Here is a 25,784-nt window from a genome sequence, read left to right as displayed (position 1 = left end):
TGCCCTGACCTGAGTACCTGAACTTAATCTCACACTGAATAGCAGCCCCGCCCCTGCGGAAGCCATGAGGCTGGGAAGCAGCATTTGAATCTCAGACCCCAAGCTCTGGCTGGGAGGATCAGGAGGCAAGGTGGGTGTGAGGAGAATATTCAGAGGTCAAGTCACTGGCTGGGAAAATGCCCAGAAAAGGGAAAAGAAATAAGACTATAGAAGGTTACTTTCTTGGTGAACAGGCATCTCCTCCCTTCCCTTCTGATGAGGAAGAACAATGCTTACCATCAGGCAAAGACATAGAAGTCAAGGCCTCTGTATCCCAAACATCCAGACTAAATATTCTGTGGGCTCAGGCCATGGAAGAGCTCAAAAAGGATTTTGAAAATCAACTTAGAGAGGTGGAGGAAAAGCTGGGAAGAGAAATGAGAGATATGCAGTCAAAGCAGGTCAGCACCCTGCTAAAGGAGACCCAAAAACATGCTGAAGAATATAACACCTTGAAAAACAGGCTAACTCAATTGGCAAAAGAGGTTCAAAAAGCCAATGAAGAGAAGAATGCTTTCAAAAGCAGAATTAGCCAAATGGAAAAGGAGATTCAAAAGCTCACTGAAGAAAATAGTTCTTTCAAAATTAGAATGGCACAGATGGAGGCGAAGGACTTTATGAGAAAGCAAGAAATCACAGAACAAAGCCAGAAGAATGGAAAAATGGAAGATAATGTGAAATATCTCATTGGAAAAACAACTGACCTGGAAAATAGATCCAGGAGAGACAATTTAAAAATTATGGGACTACCTGAAAGCCATGATCAAAAGAAGAGCCTAGACATCATCTTTCATGAAATTATCAAGGAAAACTGGCCTGAGATTCTAGAACCAGAGGGCAAAATAAATATTCAAGGAATCCACAGAACACCGTCTGAAAGAGATCCAAAAAGAGACACTCCTAGGAACATTGTGGCCAAATTCCAGAGTTCCCAGGTCAAGGAGAAAATATTGCAAGCAGCTAGAAAGAAACAATTCAAGTATTATGGAAATACAATCAGGATAACACAAGATCTAGCAGCTTCTACATTAAGGGATCGAAGGGCATGGAACAGGATATTCCAGAAGTCAAAGGAACTAGGACTAAAACCAAGAATCACCTACCCAGCAAAACTGAGTATAGTACTTCAGGGGAAAAAATGGTCTTTCAATGAAATTGAGGACTTTCAAGCATTCTTGATGAAAAGACCAGAGCTGAAAAGAAAATTTGACTTTCAAACACAAGAATGAAGAGAAGCATGAAAAGGTGAATAGCAAAGAGAAGTCATAAGGGACTTACTAAAGTTGAACTGTTTACATTCCTACATGGAAAGACAATATTTGTAACTCTTGAAACTTTTCAGTATCTGGGTACTGGGTGGGATTACACACACACACATGCACACATGCACACACACATAGAGACAGAGTGCACAGAGTGAATCGAAGAGGATGGGATCATATCTTTAAAAAATGAAATCAAGCAGTGAGAGAGAAATATATTGGGAGGAGAAAGGGAGAAATGGAATGGGGCAAATTATCTCTCATAAAAGAGGCAGGCAAAAGGCTTTTTAGTGGAGGGAAAAAGAGGGGAGGTGAGAGAAAAACATGAAGTTTACTCTCATCACATTTGACTCAAGGAAGGAATAAAATACATGCTCATTTTGGTATGAAAACCTATCTTACAATACAGGAAAGTGGGGGATAAGGGGATAAGCAGGGTGGGGGGGATGATGGAAGGGAAGGCATGGGGAGGAGGGAGCAATTTGAGGTCGACACTTATGGGGAGGGACAGGATCAAAAAGAGAATAGAAGTAATGGGGGACAGGATAGGATGGAGGGAAATATAGTCAGTCTTATACAACACAACTATTATGGAAGTCATTAGCAAAACTACACAGATTTGGCCTATATTGAATTGCTTGCCTTCCAAAGGGAAGGGGTGGGGAGGGAGGGAGGTAAAGAAGTTGGAACTCAAAGTGTTAGGAACAACTGTCGAGTAATGTTCTTGCCACTAGGAAATAAGAAATACAGGTAAAGGGGTATAGAAAGTTATCTGACCCTACAGGACAAAAGAGAAGATGGAGACAAGGGCAGAGAGGGATGATAGAAGAGAGAGCAGATTGGTGATAGGGGCAATTAGAATGCTTGGTGTTTGGGGGGGGGGGACAAAAGGGGAGAAAATTTGGAACCCAAAATTTTGTTAAAATGAATGTCAAATAAATAAATTTAAAAACACACACACACACACACACACACACACACACACAAGAACCTTGGGTCTAAAAGAAAAGCCTGGCGACTAAAAGAAAAAACAAAAAGGGAACACCTGGAAGGAACAGTTTTATATTTTAATGGTCATGGTCAGCTGTGTAACATGGTCATATATTGTGATTGACCTCAGCTCTGAAGAGCTTGTTCCCCCATATTCTCTCACACAGAAGTGAAGTTTGGTGGTCTACCTAAAGTGAATGAATGTACAGAACAAGGTGAGGGTAAGTGATTCTATTGAAGAAAGCCAGGAAACCACTCAGCAGCTTGGCTTTGGATGAAGAAATCCTCCCTTCCCCATTTCATATGCTCAGATGGTACTAACAAGAAGTTATCTGGAGAGAGGCAACAGTAGATGAGATGGAGAGCAACCAGAATGATAACTCCACCTTACCACCATACCTTGCACTTGAGAGAGTGGGGAAGGGCCATTTCAACAGTGAGCCATCTGGGTGTGCTGAGAACTTTCTGAAGAACATTCTTCCTGAGAGAGCCCTCCACCCAGATCATCATACTGGCATTTCTGAAGCATCAGAGCTGTGGTTTGCAAGGACTAGTGCCTTCTGTTTCTCCAGCAAAAGGTGTAGGTGCTAAATCTGGGCAAGGGTTAACAGTTTCAAGAGATTATATCAATCATGACTTTTGCATTAAAACAAGATGCTAGAGGGCATATCTTACCTGACATGTTGCATTGTGAATTCAGGGTTTGGGTGTGGAAGACCTTCCCTTCTTTATAATCTGCACAGGTGTGCACAGGACTTCAAAGCTGGTTGCAAAAGGATATTATTCAGAATTAATTGTAGAAAGAAAAAAATTAATACCATACCACAGAAATGTTCTTAAAGATGGGAAACTGAACTCTCCATGTGCAATTGCTTTTAAGTCACTTTTAAAATTCTAGTTTCTCTTCTTTACTTTTTCTCAATCTCTATCTGTTCAGCCTCTCCCTGCCCCATTCCTCAACTGCATGCACCCTTTAGTACAATTTTAGATTTGAATGCCTTTACTCATTTATAAAAGTGTTTACAGAAGCTCTGGCAACACATTTAAATTGTCAGACTGATGGGTAGGGACCATGACTAGTTCTTATATTCTCCAGAACATATCACACACACACACACACACACACACACACACACACACACACACACACACACAACCATTTACTTGCTATAATTTCATGATATTCTTCCAGCAAAGCATAAAGCACAATAATATCCAAAGAGTCAAAATTGTGAATGATACAAATCAGCAATGGAGAAAAGCTGCATATAGGGTACAACATATTGCCAGCTTATATATAAGAAGTACCACAAAAAAATACCAGTCAGGAAATATACAATTCCAAAAGGATCATGACTATTGTTCTTTGCATAAAAAAAGATATTAGTATATGAATCATTATCAGTAGGGTAGATAAATACCTATATGGATATCTATTTTATTATCATTCTTTTTTCTTTTCTTTTTTTTTAATGTTTATTTATTTATTTTTAGTTTTCAACATCTATTTCCACAAAATTTTGAGTTCCAAATTTTCTCCCCATCTCTCCTCTCCCCCACCCTGTAACACCTTGTATTCTGATTACCCCTTCCCTCAATATGCCCTCCCTTCTATCACACCCCTCCCTTCCCTTAACCTCATCTCTCTTTTCTTGTAGGGCAAGATTGATTTCTATACCCCATTACTTGGATTTCTTATTTCCCAGTTCTATGCAAAAACAATTCTCAAGATTCATTCCCAAAACTTTGAGTTCCAACTTCTCTCCCTTCCTCCCTTCCCACCCATCCCCACTGAGAAGGTAAGCAATTCAAGAAAGGCTATATATGTGTAGTTTTGCAAAAGATTTCCATAATAGTCATGTTGTATAAGACTAACTATATTTCCCTCCATCCTCTCCTGCCCCCCATTTCTTCTATTCTCTCTTTTGACCTTGTCCCTCCCCAGGAGTGTTTACTCCTGATTGCTCCCTCCTCCTGTTTGCCCTCCCTTCCATCATCCCCCCTCCCATTTATCCCCTTCTCCCCTACTTTCTTGTAATGTAAGACAGATTTTCATACCAAATTGATGTGCATATTATTCTTTCTTTGAGCCAAATGTGATAAGAGTAAGCTTCACTTTTCCCCTCTTACCTCCCCCCTTTTCCCCTCCATTGGAAAAGCTTTTTCTTGCCTCTTTTATGAGAGATAATTTACCCCATTCCATTTCTCCCTTTCTCCTCCCAATATATTCTTCTCTCACCCCTTAATTTTATTTTTTTGGATATTATCCCTTCCTATTCAACTCGCCCTGTACTCTCTGTCTGTATGTGTGTGTGTGTGTGTGTGTGTGTGTGTGTGTGTACATATATAATCCCTCCAACTACTCAAATACTGAGAAAAGTTTCAAGAGTTACAAATATTATCTTTCCATATAGGAATGTAAACAGTTCAACTTCAAAAAGTCCCGTATGATTTCTCTTTCCTGTTTACCTTTTCATGCTTCTCCTGATTCTTGTGTTTGAAAGTCACATTTTCTTTTCAACTCTGGTCTTTTCATCAAGAATGCTCAAAAGTCCTCTATTTCATTGAATGACTATTTTTTTCCCCTGAAGTATTATTATACTCAGTTTTGGTAGGTAGGTGATTCTTGGTTTTAATCCTAGTTCCTTTGACTTCCAGAATATCATATTTCAAGCTCTTCAATCCCTTAATATAGAAGCTGCTAGATCTTATGTTATCCTGATTGTATTTCCACAATACTTGAATTGTTTCTTTCTACCTGCTTGCAATATTTTCTCCTTGACTTGGGAACCCTGGAATTTGGCTACAATATTCCTAGGAGTTTCTCTTTTGGGATCTCTTTCAGAAAGTGATGGGTGGATTCTTTCAATATTTATTTTGCCCTCTGGTTCTAGAATATCAGGGCAGTTTTCCTTGGTAATTTCATGAAAGATGATGTCTAGGCTCTTCTTTTGATCATGGTTTTCAGGTAGCCCCATAATTTTTAAATTGTCTCTCCTGAATCTGTTTTCCAGGTCTGTTGTTTTTCCAATGAGATATTTCATATTATCTTCCATTTTTTTCATTCTTTTGGTTGTTTTATAATTTCTTGGTTTCTCACAAAATCATTAGCTTCCATCTGTTCCATTCTAATTTTTAAAGAACTATTTTCTGCAGTGAACTTTTGAACCTCCTCTTCCATTTGGCTAATTCTTCTTTTTAAAGCATTCTTCTCCTCATTGGCTTTTTGGACCTCTTTTGCCAATTAAGTTAGCCTATTTTTAAAGAAGTTATTTTCTTCAGCATGTTTTTGGGTCTCCTTTAGCAAGCTGTTGACTCACTTTTCATGATTTTCTTGCATTTCTCTCATTTCTCTTCCTAACTTTTCATCCCCCACTCTTACTTGATTTTCAAAATCCTTTTTGAGCTCTTCCATGGCCTGAGACCATTGCATATTTACTTTGGAGGTTATGGAAGCCTTGACTTCCTCTGAAGGTATGCATTGTTCTTCCTCATCCAAAAGGATGGAAGAAAATACCTGTTCACCAAGAAAGTAACCTTCTATAGTTTTATTTTTTTCTCCTTTTTTGGGCATTTTCCCAGAGAGTTATTTGATTTTTGAGCCTTTTGTCAGGAGGAGGGTATGCTCTGGGGAACTACAAGTTCTCAGTTCCTCCAAGGTGGCAGAATCAAGGACCTGTGCACTGGTCTGGGAGCTACCAAAGCTTTTCTGCCCAGAATTTGTGAGTAGTAGAATTCCTTCTCCACAATCACCTCCAGCATGCCAGGCCCCAGAACCACACTCAGGGCTGAGATTCAGATCGGCTGCTCAATTTCCCCAGGGGCTTTGGGCTAAGAGCTTCACAAATAGATGCTGCTGCTGCCGCCAACGCTATTGCCACGTGGGGCTTGGACTAGGGGAGGACCCTGCTCCCTTGTCACTGAGGTAAAAAAGCATTGACCTTTGAAGCTGCCTTTGGTGTTTGTGGTTCAAGGGATCTGAGATTCTCTGCTGCTGCTGGGGATTCTGCCCCCAAGGCCTGTTCAGGTCCAGTTCCTCATGGAGCTGCAGGGCCAAGGTTGGGCTGCACTCAGCTCTGTGCCCTGTGCGATAGACTTTTCCTGTTGGCCTTCCAGGTTACTTTGGGCTGGGAATCTCTTTCACTCTGTTGTTCTGTGGCTTCTGCTGCTCTAGAATTTGTTGAGAGTCATTTTTTATAGGTATTTTATGGGCTGTGGGGGAAGAGCTAGAATACATGCATCTTTCTACTCCACCATGTTGACTCTGCCCCCCCTTTACTATCATTCTTACTGATAGTTTTTATGTATATAAATTTCAATCAATCAGTCTGTCTATCTATCTATCTATCTATCTATCTATCTATCTATCTATCTATCTGTCTGTCTGTCTGTCTGTGTCTGTCTATCTGTCTGTCTATATAGTCTGTCTCTAGCTATTTATCTCTATCTATGCAATAGGAAGCTGCTAGGTAGTATAGTGGATAGAATGCTGGTCTTGAAGTCAGGAAGACATGAGTTTGAATCCTACCTCAGACACTAACTATATGATGTTGGGTAAGTCAACCTTTTCTCAGACTAAATTTCCTTATTGGAGGGAAATGGGGGAAATAATGGCACCTTCTTCACAGGGTTCTGTGCATGAGAAAAGATATGCAAAGTACTTATTAAATCTTAAAGTGCCATATAAATGGCATTAAATTATTATTAATACTATTATTATGATTATTTGGAATTGTTTTTGCATCAGTGGAGATGGATTTGTTTGTCATAATCAAATGGAACAAATAAGCTGGAAAAAGTCTCCTTTCTGTCAGCATTTGAGGCATATACTCCAAAGATCTCAGAGCTGTAAGGAGCCCTCAGAGGTTATCTCATCCAGCCCAAACCTGACCAAGAATCCTCTCTACAGCATGTTCAGCAAGAATTCATGCAGTGTTCCCTTGAAGGCCTCTAGAGAGGAGGAACCCACTACCTTCAAAAGGGAAACTATTCTGTTTCTGCACAATTCTAATTGAAAGAAAGAAAGGAAGTTTCTCTTGTAGTAAGACTAAATTTATTTCTCAGCGGCTTCCACCTTTTGGTAATATTCTTCCCTCTGGGAGCAAGCAAAACTCACATCAAATACTTCTCCTAAGTGACAGCCCTTCAAGTCCTTGAAGATATTTGCCATAGCCCCTTCTTTTTTGACTGAACATCCTCAGTTACTTGACCTGATTTTTTTAAACTTTGATTTTATTTTATTTTTCTTTCAATTAAAAAGGCATTATTTTTATCTTCTTCCTTCTATCCCCCTTATTTAAAAAACGACTCTTGTAATAAGAGTTTATATAATCAAGTAAAGCAAATTTCCACATTGACTATTTCTAGAAGTATATGCCTCATTCTGCATCTTGAATCCATCATGTGTCTGTGAGGATGGGCAGCATGCTGCATCATTGGTCTTCTGGAATTATGGTTGGTCATTATATTGAGAAGAGTTCTTAAACTTTTCAACCACATTTGTCTTTATAATGTTGTTATTGTATAAATTATTCTCATGGTTCTGTTCTTAATTGTTCTTAATATTGCATGACTTTGAGACACTTTGCCATTCTGGTCATTTTCTTCTTCATGCTCCCCAGATTATCAATGTCCTGCCTAAAATATGATGATTTAGTTATTTTTCTTTGGCTCATTAAAGGGGCCATCTCCTGACTACTTTGTAAACAAGCCTATTCACTGAATGGGTGTTACCTCACCCTAAGTGAGTACCTGAATAGGCCTTGGCTTAAAGGGGCTAAGGTCTCCCATTGCATCCTGCTCCATCTCCAGTCATCCTGATAAATATCTGGTCATTGGATTCAGATGGCTCAGGAGAAGAAATAAGGCTGGTGACCTTCACAGCCCTCCCTCACTCAAAACAAAGTCAAGTGCAAGTCATGTCATCACTTCTCTGATGTCATAGTCTTCTTCGGAAATGAAGATGAATACAAAAACAACAAAATATGATATCCAGACCTGGACATATTACTCCAAATGTGGATTGATCAAGTCAAAGTAGACAACCATCCTTTCACTAGTCCTGGACACAATGGCTCTCTCAGGGTAGTCAAAGATCAACTTAGCTTTATTTTTTTGGTTACCATATTACAATATTGACATATATTGAGTTTGCTCCTAAAAGTTGAAGGGTTTGGATCAATTCAGCTCAACTCATGCATTTCATCTTGGTGTTTGCAAAGTTTCATGACAACTGAATCATGGTTGTTTAACTTGTTTCCCAGGAGTTTGCTCCACTAGCCCCTGAATCTAAAATGTTTTTTTTCCTCAAATTGTTTGCTCTTTTGTTTAATGACATTTCAGCAAGTCCCAGATTAAATTCTTATTCAATAAGATGATAGGATCACTGAAATTAGAGACAGTAAAAACATGTTTAGGAAGTGCCCCCCCCCCCCCCCCCACTCCTCTTGAGTGTAGAATTTCTGAGCAGGTACTCTAGTTCAAAATTTCTCAAAAATTTTGGTCTTTTCAGTCTGAAAAATTATGAAAATCCTCCCCCCCCCCACCCTAGAGTTTTTGTTTAGGTAGGTTATATTTATTTATATTTACCATATTAGAAGTGAAAGCATCTTAGTATTTTGAAAATAGTTTTGATCTCATAGACTTCCTGAAAAGGTCCCAGGACACCAAGAGGTCTTAGATCCCTCTGAGAACTAGTCTAGTGAGTAGATTTCACCCCCTCCTTGGTTTTAGAGATTGTTTTTTGTAAAATCCTAAGAAAGACATAATATTTTCACTAGGTAGGTTAGTAGATTTAATTGACTAGTATTTCCATAGTATTTAGGACTATATTTTGCCCTGACTAAAATTTTAGCCCATCTTCCTACTCTAATCCAAGTCCCAAAGCCTGTTGGTATAGGAGTTTTTTCCTCATTGATGAAGATCAATGCTCCCTGCCTTCTTTGAAGTGTTGGAAAGATCTGGAAAGAAGAGATGTTCACTTTTCTCCAAACTAGGGAGTCTCTTCAGGTCTCTTCAGTCTCTGAGTTTGGGATATTTCTGGCTTCCAGCTTTTGAGAGGGAAGATAGAAGATGCCAACTACATTTTGGGTGGCTGAAGGAGAAGACTGGGTGGAAACCAACATGAAAAGAGTGACCATCTCCATCATGTGCCTATTCTCAGTTTCCTACCTTAGAGAATTTGGGGAACTTCCTCTTAACTGAATTTTAGGACTCCATTGACTGAGTTGTTACCTCACTCCCAGTGGGAAAGCTACTTCATGCTGTATTATCTCATATATATTCTCCAATATAAACTTTCCCTGTTTTCTGTTTGCCACAGATTTGGATAAATGGGTTGCTTTACTCCCTGCCATGAGTGTTCATTGTAGAATCAGTATTTGTTGGGAAGGAAATCAAGGTTTGGATATATAGTGTGGGTTTCCTCTCTCCCTCATTAATGATACAGTGATAAAATTAACCTGAACCTGAAAACCACATCCCCAAGACAAACAATATTTAAGGAAGCAGATAAATATAATTCTAGTCTGGTATCCCTTCTCCCTGAGGAGAGCAGATTGGTTTTCCACCCCAACTTCCTTCAGAAATTCCCCTCCTGGCAGGAATTAAAGACTCTGTTGGAGAAGAATGGGGGCAGAAGAGGCCAGAGATATCCCTTCTGCCTCCCTTCAAGTCACAGAATGACACCCCCATGCTACATGTGGGGAAAAGCACTTGTTAGAATAGTTAAATTGTCTTCTTTTCCCAGCTTAGTCATTTCTCTTGTGTCAGAGATAGTTCCATCCAGCCAATATTTATAACCATTTGTCACATCTCCTCCTTGTCCATCACAGACTCTTCATATTCTTTATCATCCTTGATGATCTCTAAACTCTTTCCAGTGCTCATAGATGTTTTTTGCTTGCTTTGTTTCCTACAAAGGACTCCCTTAGGAAATTATTTTTCTTGAATTTGGAAAATGTTCCTTGACTTGGTAGGTCTGAGCCCCTTTAAATCTTAAATATTGGGTCCTGGGAAATATTTGGCTACAGGGAAATGGGCCTTCTCCACGTGTCCTCCCACCCCCTATATTCCTGCACAGAGCTTACCTTGTCCTGTTAAAAGATTAGATTCCAGTTCCCAGATATTCTTTTAAAAAAAGCAAAGCTTTCCATTCCACAGGTGGAGATAAGCCCAGAAATGTCATGTTTTCATGAGAAATAACACACTGAATTAAATTAGCCCTAAGAAATAAATGTAAAAATTAGAGAAATAGCATGGCATAGAGGAGACAATCAATCCAGAAGATACTAGCTGTGTGGCTTTGGACAAGTCACTCAACCACCTATTGCCAGTGTCAGCTCTCTAAGATGGTAAATTACATAAAAGTTTCTGATTTTTACAAGAGGAGAAAGTTTTCCCATCTGGGGTTGAAGTATGGAAAAGCAAATCACAACTACTTGCTGTGGGTCACAGTAATTCCAGACAAAAAAAAAGCTGGGGAGTGGGGGTGGAGAAAATGTACTTATTTTTTAAAAATATGTATTACAGTTATTTGTTTAAATGTGTAACCCATAGCCCCTATATGAAATTCTGGGCTTACATAAATTGGGTTCATAGTTGAAGGATTCTCAATAATTGAATGCCCGAAGTTTACTTGTGTCTAGCTTTCCACTAAAGGTAATGAGTTCTCCTATGAGCCTCAACTAAGCAAGGTATGAAACACAGAGCGGGTTCATATAGCCTGTAAAGAAAAGACAAAGAACCAATATCCTGGCTCCCTTCATTAATGTAATAGTTATGTCCTGCCTTCAAGTGAATACTATTTCCTGCCTATCTCCCTGAATTTTTTTTTCTTAAGACTAATCACTGAAGCCCAAGTAGAGTGAGTAGCTTTAAGATCTTGTAAAGAGAAATTTCAGTCTCTCCTCATATGTTTTGCCCTGTTGGATCCTGCATCTACCTCTCCAATCTGCAACCTGTTTCTCAGTTTTTGGTCTTAAGATTCCAAGGCATTCCCCAAAACATCACCAGACTGTCACAATTCTCCCAGCTCCTGGCTTGGGTGAAGAAGGCACTCACGTCACTCCCGCCTTCCCTGGCAGCTGCTACCTCCAACCACTGCCAAGTATGAATCTGCATGGCCCTCATTGCTGCCATCCTCCAGGTCCCTTGCCTGCATTTCTAGCAACTTTACTTCCTCAGAAGTAAAGATCTTTGTCTTCATTGTTCACACATCTTGGGGTGATAGCATCATGATAAAAAAAAAAACCTACTTGATCTCTTTCACTATTTTCCTTCTCTTCCACATTTAGGAAGGGAGTATGTCACCCAGTTTCTCTCTTTGTGAATAGAAGTCATCTCCACTATCTGGTATACATATTTTTAAAAATTTAATTTATTTTATTTTTAATCTATGAAATCAAACAAACATTTCTATGACAGTAGAATTTTCAAAAAAGATGATTGCAGAAAATTTGAAGAACATGGAACATATTACTTATATGTATTTTCTCACCCACTATATGACAAACTAGTTTAATATTATTAGATCTAGGACTGTAAGAGACTTTAGAGGCCAGCCAGTCCAGGCCTCTCATTTTGCATAGAAGGAAATTGAGACCCAGCAAGATTAAAGTGACTTGCCTAAATTCACACAGTTAGTAGGCATCAGGGGTGGGATTAAACTCAGACCCTCAGATTCCAGAATTAGCCCTATTTGAATTGTACCAGTCAACCAATAAACATTTATTAAGCACCTACTATGTGCTACTGGGGCTTCAGAGAAAGGCAAGAGATAGTCAAGGAGCTCACAGTCTAATGGGGACAAGAATATGATATGTATAAAGAAAATCTATACAGGATAGATAAGAAATGATCAGTGATGGGAAGGTGCTAGAGTGAAATGGGGTTGGGAAAGGCTTCTGTAGATGGTGGGATTTTAGCTGAGATTTGAAGGAAACCAGGAGGTAGAGATGAAGAGGGAGAAGCTTGCAGGCATAGGAAACAGTCAGAGAAAATGCCCAGAGCTAAGAGACGGAGAGCTTTCTTCACTAGTCACTGGATTGAAGAGTTCTGTCTCCCCCAACTCCTTCAGGTTCCTGAACTGCACATAGTCCATGCTGATTGAATGAATGAACTAATGAACAAGCAAATGGATGTTAAGTGCCTTGCTTAGGAGCTTTCCTAATGCTTAAGCCTTCAACTGAGGCTAAAGAGATATGAAATAGATCATTCAAGATACAAATTTCTAAGAAAGTATCTGTAGGCCCTCCTGAGACTAAGGGGAGAAGGCTAAAGAACACTAGCCTAGGAGTTAGGAGAGAACTGAGTGGAAGCCCAGGGGAGTCACTTCACCCCTCTCTGAGATCTGTAAAATGAAGGTGGTACCTGCGGTAGCCCCTTGATAGATTGAGTAAGATTGTGTTCTGTACATGTCAGTTGTTCATATTTCAAACCACCCTTTTCTTTTCCAGACATCTTCCTTCCCTTTCCTGTCCTCCCTAGGTGGGTGTCTGGGGGATTCTTAGAGGGTATTACCAAGGGGAATGACAAGGGAGCATGTGAGGGAGACCTGTGGGAATTTCTTTTCCAAACTAGCCCAATATCTGCTCCCTCCGCCCAATCCCACCAATGCCCTGACCAGCCTATGCCACATGAAACCACACATCTGATCATAAAACAAGAAAGTACTGACTGTACTGGGAAGTACCCGGTCCATAAAGCCTGGCTTTCTGTGGGACTATTATTTCCTCCCGACACTCTTATGAAGCTGCAGCTCTCTAACCTTCCCTAGTTTTCCAAGAAGAAATTGATTAAATCACTTGCTCTGCCTGTCCGGTCACTCTTAAAACAGCCCAGAGCAGGTGGGAGGAGAAAAGTCGAACAGGATATGAGAGAGGAGCCTTGAGAAAGAGGGTGTGACTTTGGGGGAAGGGAAGAAATAAGTTATGACTAAGGTCCTGCCAGTGAGCTTGCTGGGGGTAACTCAGTGACAGGGAAGCCTGAGGCGAAAGGATTGAAGCAGATGTCTGAGAGGGGACAGACCTAGGCATCTCCTGAAAGGTGAGTCCTCCTTGCAGCAGAGAGGGATCAAAGGGAGGTGGACTGATGGTCTCCTCTGGTTGCATCTTGATAAGAGGATTTTTTGCCAAGACAGCATAATACATTGCACCTGGTCTGTACTTTGCTTTGACCCAGAGAATGAACTCTTCCTCAGGTACCTTTGGGAGGGAAAAGGTCATGTTAATAAAATTCCCTTTAGCTCCTGTTTTCTCCCTCACAACCTATGAGTATTTGCTTATTTCCTCCTCCTCCCCACTCAGTCTGCTTTTTATGCTACTTGCTGGGAGGCATAGTCTGTTGATGAGTGCTGGGTTTGGAACCTGAGGACTTGAGTTCATTTCTCAGTTCTGTAGCTTGCTACCTCTGTGACCTTGACCAAGTCCCTTACCCTCTTGGCAACTCAAGTCTTCTCATCTATAAAATGAGTCACATAGATCATTAAAATGGATCTCAGAGGATGTCTGACCTCTTCATTTTAACAACAGGGAAACAGAGGTTAAATGACTTGCCCAGGGCAACTTAATCATAATCCAAGTCAAATGACTTGGTCCCAAGGCCCAAGGTTGTCATCAGTGGAGACAGTCTTTGGATCTGGGTCTTCTAAGTCCAGAGATTATCCTCCTCTGATGATCTCTGAGGTTCCCCCTTGTGAGATGACTCTCCTTCCAGGGAACAAACAAGGTACCTTCCAAAGCAAAGTCATATTAAAATGGTGCAGACTCTACTGCTAAGCTGTAAAACATTTGACCTGTGTGCCTGATCAGGCCTCATCCTCAGTATCATTTTTGATCCCATTAGAACTGGGCAACTGACTAATCCACCATGGCCTGTGTATCATAGGATTATAGATTTAGAATTAAAAGGGTCCTTATAAGTTATCGAATCCAGCCTCTTTGTTCTAAGAATAACAAAACTGTTGCCCAAGCAGGTAAAGGGACTTGCCTGAGGTCACCCAGCATCCCAGTCAGCTGCCATGTTGCATGTCTCAAAGACTTGCAAAACAGTGTGGTATGATAGAAACAGCAATAATTTTGGAATCAAAGAATCTGGGCTTGGGCAAGTCATTGAACATCAACGGGCCTCCGTTTCCTCATTTGTTGAATGAGGGAGTGAAACTAAATGACCTTCTAGCTTTAAATCTCTAATTCTATGAATGTTTCCTTGGTATATCTCCCATCACTGAAGTTTTGTCCCTATCATGAGAAGGCCAAACCCCATCGCAACCATCCAATTCAGGCCTATCCTTCAAACCCTAGCTTCAGTGTACCCCATCATCCTCTTACTAGATTATAAGTTCCTGGAGGTAAGGAAGTGTGGTGTTTCTCTTACAAGTGTTTCCAGGACTTCACACAATGTCTGGTCCTTATTGAAGTGAATTGAATTGACCAGCTCAGTATTAGAGGAAGAAGCACCATGTAGTGGAAAGAGAGCTAAATCTGGCTTACAAGACAAAACAACATGTATTTATTAAGCAACTACTCTATGCCAGGCACCATGTTAAGTGCTAGAACTACAAAGAAATACAAGAAACAGTCCCTGCTCTCAAGGAGTTCACAGTCTCATGATGGGGCAAGGGAAGACACTAGTACTAAGGAGACCAGAAAACAAAAGTCCTGATTGTTACTTAGTGGCTGTGTGACCTTGGGTAAGTCAGTTCCCTGCTTTAGGCTTCAGCTTTCACATCAGAACAATGAAAAGGCTGTACTAACTGACTTGGTTCTAAGGCGTGCTCCAGCTAGAGCTTTCTATTATATATAAACTATAGAGAAATAATGGACCTTCCCACCACAAGTATTTAGTTTAATAAAATTACATGAAATATAGAATGGCGATTCTGTTGAAATTGGATTATGATGATCAAAAGTTCAAATGTTAACCAGGGGTAATGAGAGTGCAGACAAGATGATTTCTTAAGCCTTACTTCTGGAGAAAAAAAAGCAACAGAAAAAGGAGAAATTCCCAGGGCAAAAATTCACCCTTCCTTTTTTTTTTTTTTTTTTTAAAGCAACATATCAGTTAAATAGGGTTTCTGAATGCCAGGCTGCCTGTGTAAAGTTAAACTAAGAGCAAAGGGAATGGAAAATCATTTCCATTGATGTCTTATTGCAAGGTTTTCTGTTTTTTGTTTTGTTTTTAAGATCCATGTGATTCTTTAAGGGGATAATACTTTCATGAGATTTTAAAATGAAGGCTAAAACAATGTCAGCCTTGTATCACCAGTGATTGATGCCTAGGTCTTCACAAATAGGGCTGTTTCTTTTCTCCCATGAAACCCAAGTTAAATTTCTCCCAATGCATGAGCTCGCAACAATTTTCCTGTACCCAAGACTTCAAATAGGGTGTGATTATAACCATAATAGCTATCCCAGGTAGAGCTGATTCACATTATATGTGTAATCTTGGCAGCTGCTTAATTACTTCAGGGTCACAATGAGAATCGCATCAAGAGGCTGACTTTGGAACTGCTGGAAATTATATGCAATAATTAATATGATTAACTGGACTGTTTTATGGGCCTTTTTATTTCTCTTTCTATGCTAATATTGGGGGCTCGTCTCCAGAGACCGTTGTTCAGTCATGGTTTCTGTCCTGTTGTCTTCCAAGAGCATTCAGGATGCACCTTGGAGGGGGAGATGGGGGAGTGTAACAGAGAAGGGAAGGGGACAAGCTTTTATTAAGAACCTCCTGTATGCCTGGGATTGTATTAAGTGCTTTACAAATATTATCTCATTCACAAAAGAGGTTTTACCTCAAAAGAGAACATAGAAAGCTTGGGGAGAAGCTTGAGCTGTATCTACATTTGTTCATAAAAAATATTTTCTGCATACTTCTGATAGAGATACAGTGAAGGAGGGGCTACTCCTCCTTCTCACGCTATCAGCTTAGCTCTACCTCTTAGAATCCCTAATTCCTTCAAGATTTAGGTCAAGTGTCATAGAAAGCCTTTTCTGATCCCACCCCAAATATAGGCACTTGTCCCCTTTAAAATGACCTTGTTTTTATCTTGAATCTGTTGTGTAAGCTTGCTCCTATTGTCTCTTCCATCACGGTCATGTACTGTCTAAGCATCCTCTTTTCTTTAAGGTAAAGCCTTCATTGCGTCAGTCTATCCTCACACAATATGGATTAAAGTCCCTCATCATCCTTCAGAACCTGTTCCATTTTGTCCATTTCTTCCTAAAAGAGCATGAAGCAAGAAGGCAAATAGTTCTATCCAGTTCTGAGGTCTGATGAATCTTTGAAGTTGGAGCCATAGACATGGCACAAGGAAAGGGCACTGGACATTTACTCAGAAGACTTGTCTCTCCACTCGTTATGGTAACCATGGACAAATCACTCAATCTCTTAGAATCTGTTTCCTCATCAGTAAAACAAGGCTAAAAATAATAGTGACTGCCTACATCACTGACATTTTAATAATCAAGATAATGGCTATAATAAATATGTCAATATATTAAGGTTTTATCATTTCTTTTCTATTGATACGCCCTCCATTGATGACAGATTACAGCTCCTCCTGATACTTAGTAGATGGTCTCTGAGACTTGTTTCAAGAGTCATTGTGGTAAAATTAGTCATCACCATGAATGACTGAATGAAAAAACATTTATTAAATATCTACTGCATGCCAGGTATTGGCTAGGTGTTGGTGATACAAATACAAAAATGAAAGAGTTCTTGCTTTCAGGAGCTTTCAGTTTAATGAATGGTATGGTATATATAGGGGAGCTGAAGCTGGAGAAAGTTTTAATTTGGGGAATCATAGGGACTATAAGTGGAGTTATAAGGCAGTGGATTGCCATATACTTTCAGTAGTAATTTAATATCAATCTGAGTACTGTGGAAAACAATGTAGGTACATGGACGTTGGGGAGGGAGAAGGAACACAAGTGTAGTTGCAGGACAGATGACAAGATGCCTAGGGAGGCCCAGGTTTCCAGGTGAATGGCTTGATGGGATGTGAAACATCATCTGAGACTAACTGGACATAGTGGGTTAGGTCAGTCAAGAAAACTCAGCCCTATTCTAGAGGGCCAACTAGGACGACAACACTAGCTAGTACTTAGGCTGGCCCCTTAAATAATGGCAGACATACAGTCCCATCACTTGGCCAGACTTGAAGTCTTTCCAGCTTGGTACAATGTGCTCGTTCCATTGGCATTACTTTTAAGAACCCAGCATCACCTTTGTGCCCCAACCAGACAATGGAGGAAGATTTCAATAAAAAAATGTCTAAAAGGAACTGTGTAAATTACAAAAGGTTATATAAGTGAAAGTTATTATTATTAGTTATAATAATAATCCTCTAAATAGTCTAAAATCAGGGGTTCTTAGCCTGAGATCTATGAACTTATTTTTAAATATTTTGGTAACTATTTCACTGTAATTGATTTCCTTCCCAATCAGATTTTATTTAATATGTTTGAAAACCATTATTCTGAAATGTGGTCCATGACTCACAAAAAGGTTAAGAATCCCTTGTCTAAATAGATATTCTCTCTCTCTCTCTCTCTCTCTCTCTTTTTCTCTCTCTCTCGTGTGTGTGTCTCTGTCTCTCTCTCTCTCACACACACACACACATACACACAATTAATAGTACAGTATGAGGGAAATGTTATCTACAAAGGTGTTTTGGTAAATGTTTAACAACTGGCTCTTCAAAGTTAGCAGGATACACTTTTAACTTTAACCTTCATTATTTAAATTTTCTCCATTACTTTCTTAAGCCTAGAGAGTCAATAGAATAATAAATCAATCCTGATTTGTAGTATCTGTGGGTTTCTGAGATGTTACTAGTCACACTGAATATTTAACAGCCAGTTCTCCCCAGTCAGTAAGAACTGGCTCCAGCACACCCTTGCACCATATCTCCCCAAGCAGGACTCTATTTCTTTATTTTTTTTTAATTGATGAATTGTGGAGAAAGATGTTATATGAATTAGTTCATAAATTCATTCTTCCCTCCACCTTTTTTCCAGCTTCCACGCTTTACTGTAGATGGCATACATACACATATATACACACACTTATGGTATTGTGGGACAAAACAGTTATTCTTCTTAAAGAACACATAACCAGGAGAATCAGAATCTCAAACCTGACAGGGATCTCAAGGATCACTCATTTTTACCATTTGATTTTACGGATGAGGAAATGGAATCCCCAACGTCTTACCCAGTTCACATGACCAGGATGGTTGAGGCAGAACTCAGACCCCAGTTTCTGGATTCTGGATTCCCAGTCCAAGGTATTTGCCAACACTCCTAGAGAGTTACCTCTCTCTATTCTAAATAGAGTTTTCACAGAGACTCCCTTGGGCACCAAGGTTGGTTCTGGTTTGCATTGCTGGGATTTTGGAGGAAGAAATTAGGAGATGTCGATCAGAATGACAGAGAGAGGGGGAGCTTAAACAAGCAATGAAGCCAGGCCAGAAGCAACATGCCCATTTACAGACACCACCTTCCTCCCTTTGGGCCAGTGTCAGCATGTCATGGTGACACCAGCAGCATTTATAGACCTGGGCAAGTTTTCCTTCAAGTGAAAGGGAAACCTTAAGAGGATGAGACCAAAGGTACTCACAAGGAGACAGGGAAAAAGCCATGTGCCCCGGTCATCAAAGCCCTTGGTTGTCCAAGTACACAATACCATTACTTTGATCAAAGAGTTGGAGCCAACAATTCCAACTGAACAGGGAAGCATACCAGGGAAAAAAGCCCTTTGTCCTTCGGCTGCCTGGAATCCGGATGTCTTTGCTGCATGGAGTTGAGCTGGGAAGAGGGCGGAAGCAGGCTGGGGGGAGGGGCAGAAGGGCTTCCTTTACTAAGCCTTTCTTTTCATCGCTAGGTTCTCATACTAAAGGGCATCCTGTGAGCCTCTGTGGCCTTTTATTTTAGTCTACCATTTTTCTTAAAGGCACGACTGGTTCTCCCACTCCTCTGTGTGAGTGTGTGAGTATGTGTGTGTGTGTGTGTGTGTGTGTGTGTGTGTGTGTGTGGTTTTTTTTTTCTTTCCCCTCCTATACCAGTTTCCTATTTTTTCCCTTATTTTCCTGAACCCCCACTGGCTTTGCCCGATTTAAATCTTCACCTTGGTATTTGGTCTAATCTAGCATCAAGAAAGTTGGCTTTCCAATTTAACTCTTCTGGTCTCTCTCAGCATGTGGCTTCCGAAACAAATTTTTTCATACCATCATGCAGGTCACATTCTCAACCTTGTTGTTTCAGGTGCCTGATAATTCCAGGCAAATGATGTGGACTCCCATGCACACTGATTTTATTTTCTTTCCTGGTCACCCAGTCAGCGCCCTTCTTTTTTTTCTTTTATCGCACTTTTCAGTGTTCAGTGCAGGCTGTATTCATTCTCTGCTGCTGTCAGAGTGGCCTTCATACATCACCTTTCTGTTTTATCTGAACCTCTCCTATCAAAGGTCTTGATATGACTATCTCTGGTGTGCCCAGATAGTTTTAATTTTTATTTTAGCCCTGCCTACTCTCAGTTTAGTAGACAAAAAGCATTGAGATGACGAAGATGAGGGCGCCCAGACAGCAGTGTTCATTTTGAAATGATTCTCTAAACACACAGTGGGCTATTGCTATTTTGTAGTTTGGCTAAGAAAAATTTCTTAGCTTTTCAAAAAATATCCTTGACTCCCCCAACTGTGCTTCATCCAAGCCACATTCTTAGAATCATAGACTTTTGAGATAAAAACAATTCTTCATCATTACATTCTCTGTCTTTGTTACCACAGCCTCTGTTCTCTACCTGCTTTGAGAAATTAAGGAAATAATTTTTTCCTTTTTCAAGTAGTCAATAAGCAAGCATTTCTTGAGTATGCTGTGTGCTAGATAAGTTGTGGGGGGAAGGGAGGAGGTGCCTCTCTAAACATGACAATTTAGTTGAAAGAGACAAGTCTGAGAGACAATTGGTAAACCCTTAATGAAGCAAATGATTAGTTGCTAAATTGTGAGGTGAAGATGAGTAGTAAATGCTATAAGAGTTCAGAGAAAAGAGGTTATCAGTGAGAGGCAAAATAATCAGAGGAGGCTCCTTGGAGGAGGTACACCCTGAGTGGAGTCTGAAAATTGGTAGGATCTGGATAGTTGCATAATCTCCCTTGGAGCCTTTGACCTTGGACCTCTTCAGTTTGAGGTGGGCTTGCTGGATTCAGCTCTTTCATGATTTCGTTTCTTCACTGGCTTTATTTTGGTCAGGCTCGGGGACCTAAGAGGGAGTAATGTGTACTTTGCCTGGGATCCAAGCCTGCTACCTTTCCTCTTCAGGAGTCTAAGTTACGTTCCTTTATTGCCATTGGCTTAAATCCCAGCCTGAAGTGTTTCCCCAATTTAGGGAACCAATGACTAGCACCCCAGCTCCATTTAATGATTTTGGACCAGGTGGCTTTTACAAAGGGAAATGACAAGAACAAACCTACAAACATTTTCTCCAGTATTGAGGTGTATAATTTCCACTTCCCCACACACACTTAGGACTTCAGTCTATGTGAGATGAGTGGGAGTGAGTCAGGGAGTTGGGCTCAGCATTTAGCTCCTTCCTACATAGCACTAGTCCCATCAAGTTCACATCACAAAAACATGAATCTTTCAGCTGACCTCAGGTCACTCCCAAAGATCTCCTTGCTCTTTGGGGAACTGATTTGCTGGCTGTAAAACCTTGCCTGATTTCTGCTTCTTGGGCTCTGCTAACTCCTGCTCCTGACCCGGATTGGATACTCCCCTCCTTACCCCCAGAATGGAAAAGAGAAAGTGGAAGGACCAAGGAAGCCTTGTTTCTTGTTTCTATATGGCCTTAGAGGGGAAGAGGGTCCTGAAGTCTATCAGTCACTCACTAGACCAAAAGGAGTCACTTTCTTCACTGAAATAAAGAGGTAACTGTAGCTGTCTCAGGCCTTTTTGAAGACTCCAATAACTCCAACTACACAGCCAGTGGAAAAAGGTTCCTTTCAATCACAAGGTAGGCCAACTAGAATCAGCAATAGAATGTTCTCAAATAGTCCGGTCTCTCTAAGGCACTTCCTCACATATCATCAGGATTCTCCTGTAAGCAACAAACTAGCATCCTCTATGTAGAAATAGTCAGACCCCTATTATATGCTTTTATTTTTATTTTTTTAATAAACACTAAATAAACTGAGCATTTCCATATATAGTGTAGAACAGAAAAGTAGAATTGCACATTGAACCATGAGCCTCTATTATGGAGAGCTTGCCTTTCATTTAGATATGTAATAAATTCAACATGTTACTTTCAAAATATACCTCCTTGTCTATGTTTCCTTCTGACTTTCTTTCTGCTCTCTTCTGTGCATTTTAAAAAAGATCTCAATGACATTCTTCTCCTTCTTTTCTCTCTCTGTCTCTGTCTCTCTGTCTTTTTCTCTGTCTCTCTCTCTCCCTGTCTCCAAACCTATTGTTAACAATAATGCTAGTCCTACTACTTCCCTACTCAACCCCTTCCATTGAAAAAGAGAAAATCAAAACCCTTGTAATAAATACATAGAGTCAAACTATCTTTCCGCATTGACGGTGCCTAAAAACGTATCTCATTCTACACTGAGCTCATTATCTCTGACAAGAGATGGGCAGCATCAGTCCTGGGGCATTAGGATTGGTCATTGCTTCTTTCATGGACTTTTCAAGTTAAGATTCACCTCTAAGAATTATGTTTAAATTGATCTGTGATTCCCTGACATATGTCCTCCCTCTCCTGGCACACCCCCTTAGGACAACAAACTCTTGTCTATGTCTTTCTGTGATTCCTTACAGAATCTATCCAATATGCTGGACGCCTCTCTCTGTTTCTTTTAATATGACATGGACACCTAGTCTATCCATCTATTATTTTTCTTTCTAACACCAATATTCTCCCAGAGATGCTATGTGGCTTTGAGTTCTTGATCACCATAATCTCAGAGGACTTGCAGGTAATCCAAGAGGCATAGTGAGTGTATGTTGACAGCAGTATATTACCAACAATTAAGCATGCAATAACTTGTACAAAATATGTCAGCAATGATATGTATTCCAAAAAGAGGAGGTGGACTGGTAATAATTTGTGAGTGATGGGTTTCAACTCTGAATGATTAAAAAAAAAAAGATTAATTTAAAAAAATGATTAAAAAAAAACAAAAAAAAAAAAACAAAACCTGACAGTGAAATGATTCTTAGGGGGGGAACTGAAGGGGTATAAAATTTCCCAGTGACTTCCTTTGACATTCAATAAATGCTTGATAACTAACAGCATAGATGGCAATATAAAAGAGCCAGGCCATACCAGCATATCGCCAGTATGTTTGAAAAGTGAAAAAATACTGTTGCTTCATCTATGCAGATCCAAGACGGCAAATCATCATTTTGACTGATCTTCAAAGAACTGAATTAATTTATTTTTAAAACTCAGTTGCCCAAATCAAGTGATATTGTCATTATGTTAAACACAGTTACAGATTTAATGAAAACCTGTCATAAAAATAAAAGGAGAGGCAAAGCTTATGACTTTTAAAAACCTCATAGCCTTAGTTATTTAAGGATATGCCAGTATGCATAGTTGCCCTTTTGCAAAACAGATTGATCGAAGTGTAGTGTGGAAGAGTGTTAGTTATGTATTCAAGAGATTTGCCTGGCTATGTGACCATGGGCAATTCACTTGACCTCTGACTCTCAGTTTCCTCAACAGTATAACAGGGATAATAATAAATGACCTTCCTCTTTCACATGATTGCTGTGAAGAATAATACTTTATAATTATATAAGGGCTGTAAAAATGTGAGTTGTTTTTCAAAGGGCAAGTCAATATGACCATTGTCGTAATCAGACTAGTGAATCTAGTCAATAAGCCCGACAGATTCCTAGGATCAGAGCCAATGAATGCTCTGGGGTCAGAATTTAATGATAGCAGTCCAAGAACTTCTGGGAATTGGTAAGCATCCTATGTAATGTCCATGAGATGCAGAGAAAGAGATGATAGTGTATGGTATGGCTTTGTTTTTGTCTTTGTATGCTTAGCACCTAACATAATATCTTGCCCATAGTAGGCACTAAATATAAACGTATTGAATTAAATTATATTATTATATTATATTAATATTATATATTAATTAAATATATACTTATATACTTATTGAATTAAAGTAGCAGTTGGTCTCTTCCTTAGTCTTCTCTCCAAGAAATATCACTTAGTCATCCGACTAGGTCTGATTTGGTCTATTTCCTTGGCGTTAAACTAATGCTGGCTATTGATAATCCAATTTTGAAAACTTATAAATTCTAAGTTATTGTTCTATTAGACTTTGGTATAGTCAAACAGAAAAAAAAAACCCACTTGTGGTAGCCTCTGTAACCACACCCATAAGTAAATTGAATGGATTATAATGAAAACCCTTGTGAATCAGTGGTTTCTTCTATAAACACACCACCATTTCCCTTGCAAGGAGTGATCCATTTAAAATAGTTTTTCTCTCAAGCTTAGAAAAAATCCAGCTTCACCAACAAAAGACTTTATTCAATGTATAGCTTAATTTTTTTTTAGATTCTTGATTTCTGATGATGAAAGTCAAGAGAATGATCTGTAGTTAAAGCAGACTGCTTTTCTATTTTGGGTGGGGGTGTCAGTGTCTACCTATGTTAGCTCCTTATCCTGATTTCATTGCAGCCACACTGCAGCAGCTCTTTTGAGAAGCTGCAATGACTCATTCATATCACTTGATTAAATGTCAAGCATAATATTACCAGGGTATTACTTCTGTAACCAAGGTCATTTTTTTACTGAATCATATGGCTGTAAAGGGGCAACTAAGGGTCATCTGGTCCTTTCCCCTGATTTCAGGGGAAATAGAATATAAATTATATGAGTCTGTTGACTATGTTTCCTTTTACAAATATACTTTTCATAAAGTGCATCTTACCAAGGGTTGTGGTTTATTGGTTGTGAATGGTTTCTGCTATTATTGAAAAGCAATATTAGAAGAAGGATGAGCAGAGAGTGGGGAGAGGAAACAAGAATGATGTGAGAAGAAAATTGGAGCCCGAGAAAGGAGAAGAACTGAACAGGGTTGAAATACAAAAACAGGAGTGGAAATGGAGGGAAATAAATGTGGGGAAAACTGGGAGAAACAACAGGAGAGACCCACATGGAGAGAGCACCAGAAGGATTTGGAAGACTTTGTTCTGGTGCAACATCTACCATTAGCTACTAATAGCTGAATGATTCCTTAGAATTCACTAAGGAAAAAAAAGAAAACATAAAAGCCCCCAAAGCTGCTGGAGAGAAACAACAAAGGAGAAGTAGAAAATAAACTTCCTGAAGGTAGAGACACTTTCGTTTTTGTATTTGTATTTCTAGAACCAAACATGGTACTTGGCATTTACCTGATATTTCAATGGATCTAGGCTGTCAGTGGTGCAGATTGCAATGTATTTATGCCTTTTCATTCTTTGGGGATCCAAATCTTGTCCCCTTCTTCCACTCTCCAAATCTTCGATAACTCAAGGACTTTCTTCTAGAGCTCTTGGTATTGTGTGGGTACCAACAGAACACATGGGCTGTCCAGCCATTATTCCTCACTTACCCTGCATGAATGACCCATCTTATTTTCCATTCAAATTTCTCTCTGTGGAAAATATTTATGTCACTTCACCAACATAATTGCAGAATCTCAGAATTTCCAGTTTGGAAGAGGCCTCAGAAGCCATCTAGTCCAACTCAGACCAGAAAAACAATGCACTTTCTATAGCTGATGAGCAGTCATCCAATCTTTGCTTGAAGATCTCAGGTGAGGTGGGGACCCAGGACTTTTTGAGGAAGGACTTCTAATCATTAGTACATTTTTCCTGACATGAAGCCTCAGTTTTCCTTTTTGCAATTACTCCCCATTATTCCTAGTTCTTCCTTCTGGGACCAAGCAAAATAAGTCTAAATCCTTTTCCACGGGATAGTTCCTCCAATCTTCATTGCTAATGAAGTCTACTCATGCCCACCATCTGTCTCTTCATTATTCTGCAGGTGACCCACAACTTTAATCCTTTGTCACTTTTAGTTTATCTGATGTATTTTATTTTTATATTACATGTATTTATAGATTACTCCCACTGCATGAGAGGTCTCTTACAACAAAGTAAACAGTTAAATAAAACTAATAATTCAGTGACCTCATTTGAAAGTATATACAACACTTCACATCTGTAGCACACCCCACTTCTTTATTTAAAAAAAAAAGAATGGAAATAGAATAAAATAAAAATCTCATTTCTTTCCTTCCCACCCTCATCTCATTGGAGGAAAAAAAGGAAAAACCAATTTCTAATAAATATGTATAGTCAAATAAAACAAATTCTCTCAATGGTTATACACAAATGTGTGTGTGTATGTGTGTGTGTGTGTGTGTGTGTACACACATACCTACATATCTAGATAGAGGTATGGATACATAGAGTT

At 39.6% G+C, this 25,784-nt stretch overlaps 1 long non-coding RNA gene across 1 annotated transcript; it reads left to right on the top strand.

Moving 5' to 3' along the window:
• Positions 1-11,743: 11,743 nt before the first annotated feature.
• Positions 11,744-16,788, top strand: LOC140511422 (uncharacterized). Its single transcript, XR_011969547.1, has 2 exons — positions 11,744-13,334; positions 16,419-16,788. It is a non-coding gene; the product is annotated as an uncharacterized lncRNA (long non-coding RNA).
• The last annotated feature ends 8,996 nt before the right edge of the window (positions 16,789-25,784 follow it).

The sequence above is a fragment of the Notamacropus eugenii genome, chromosome 6 (assembly GCF_028372415.1).
Source record: "Notamacropus eugenii isolate mMacEug1 chromosome 6, mMacEug1.pri_v2, whole genome shotgun sequence".
Lineage (NCBI taxonomy): Eukaryota > Metazoa > Chordata > Mammalia > Diprotodontia > Macropodidae > Notamacropus > Notamacropus eugenii.
This window is presented reverse-complemented; position numbering and strand designations above follow the sequence as displayed.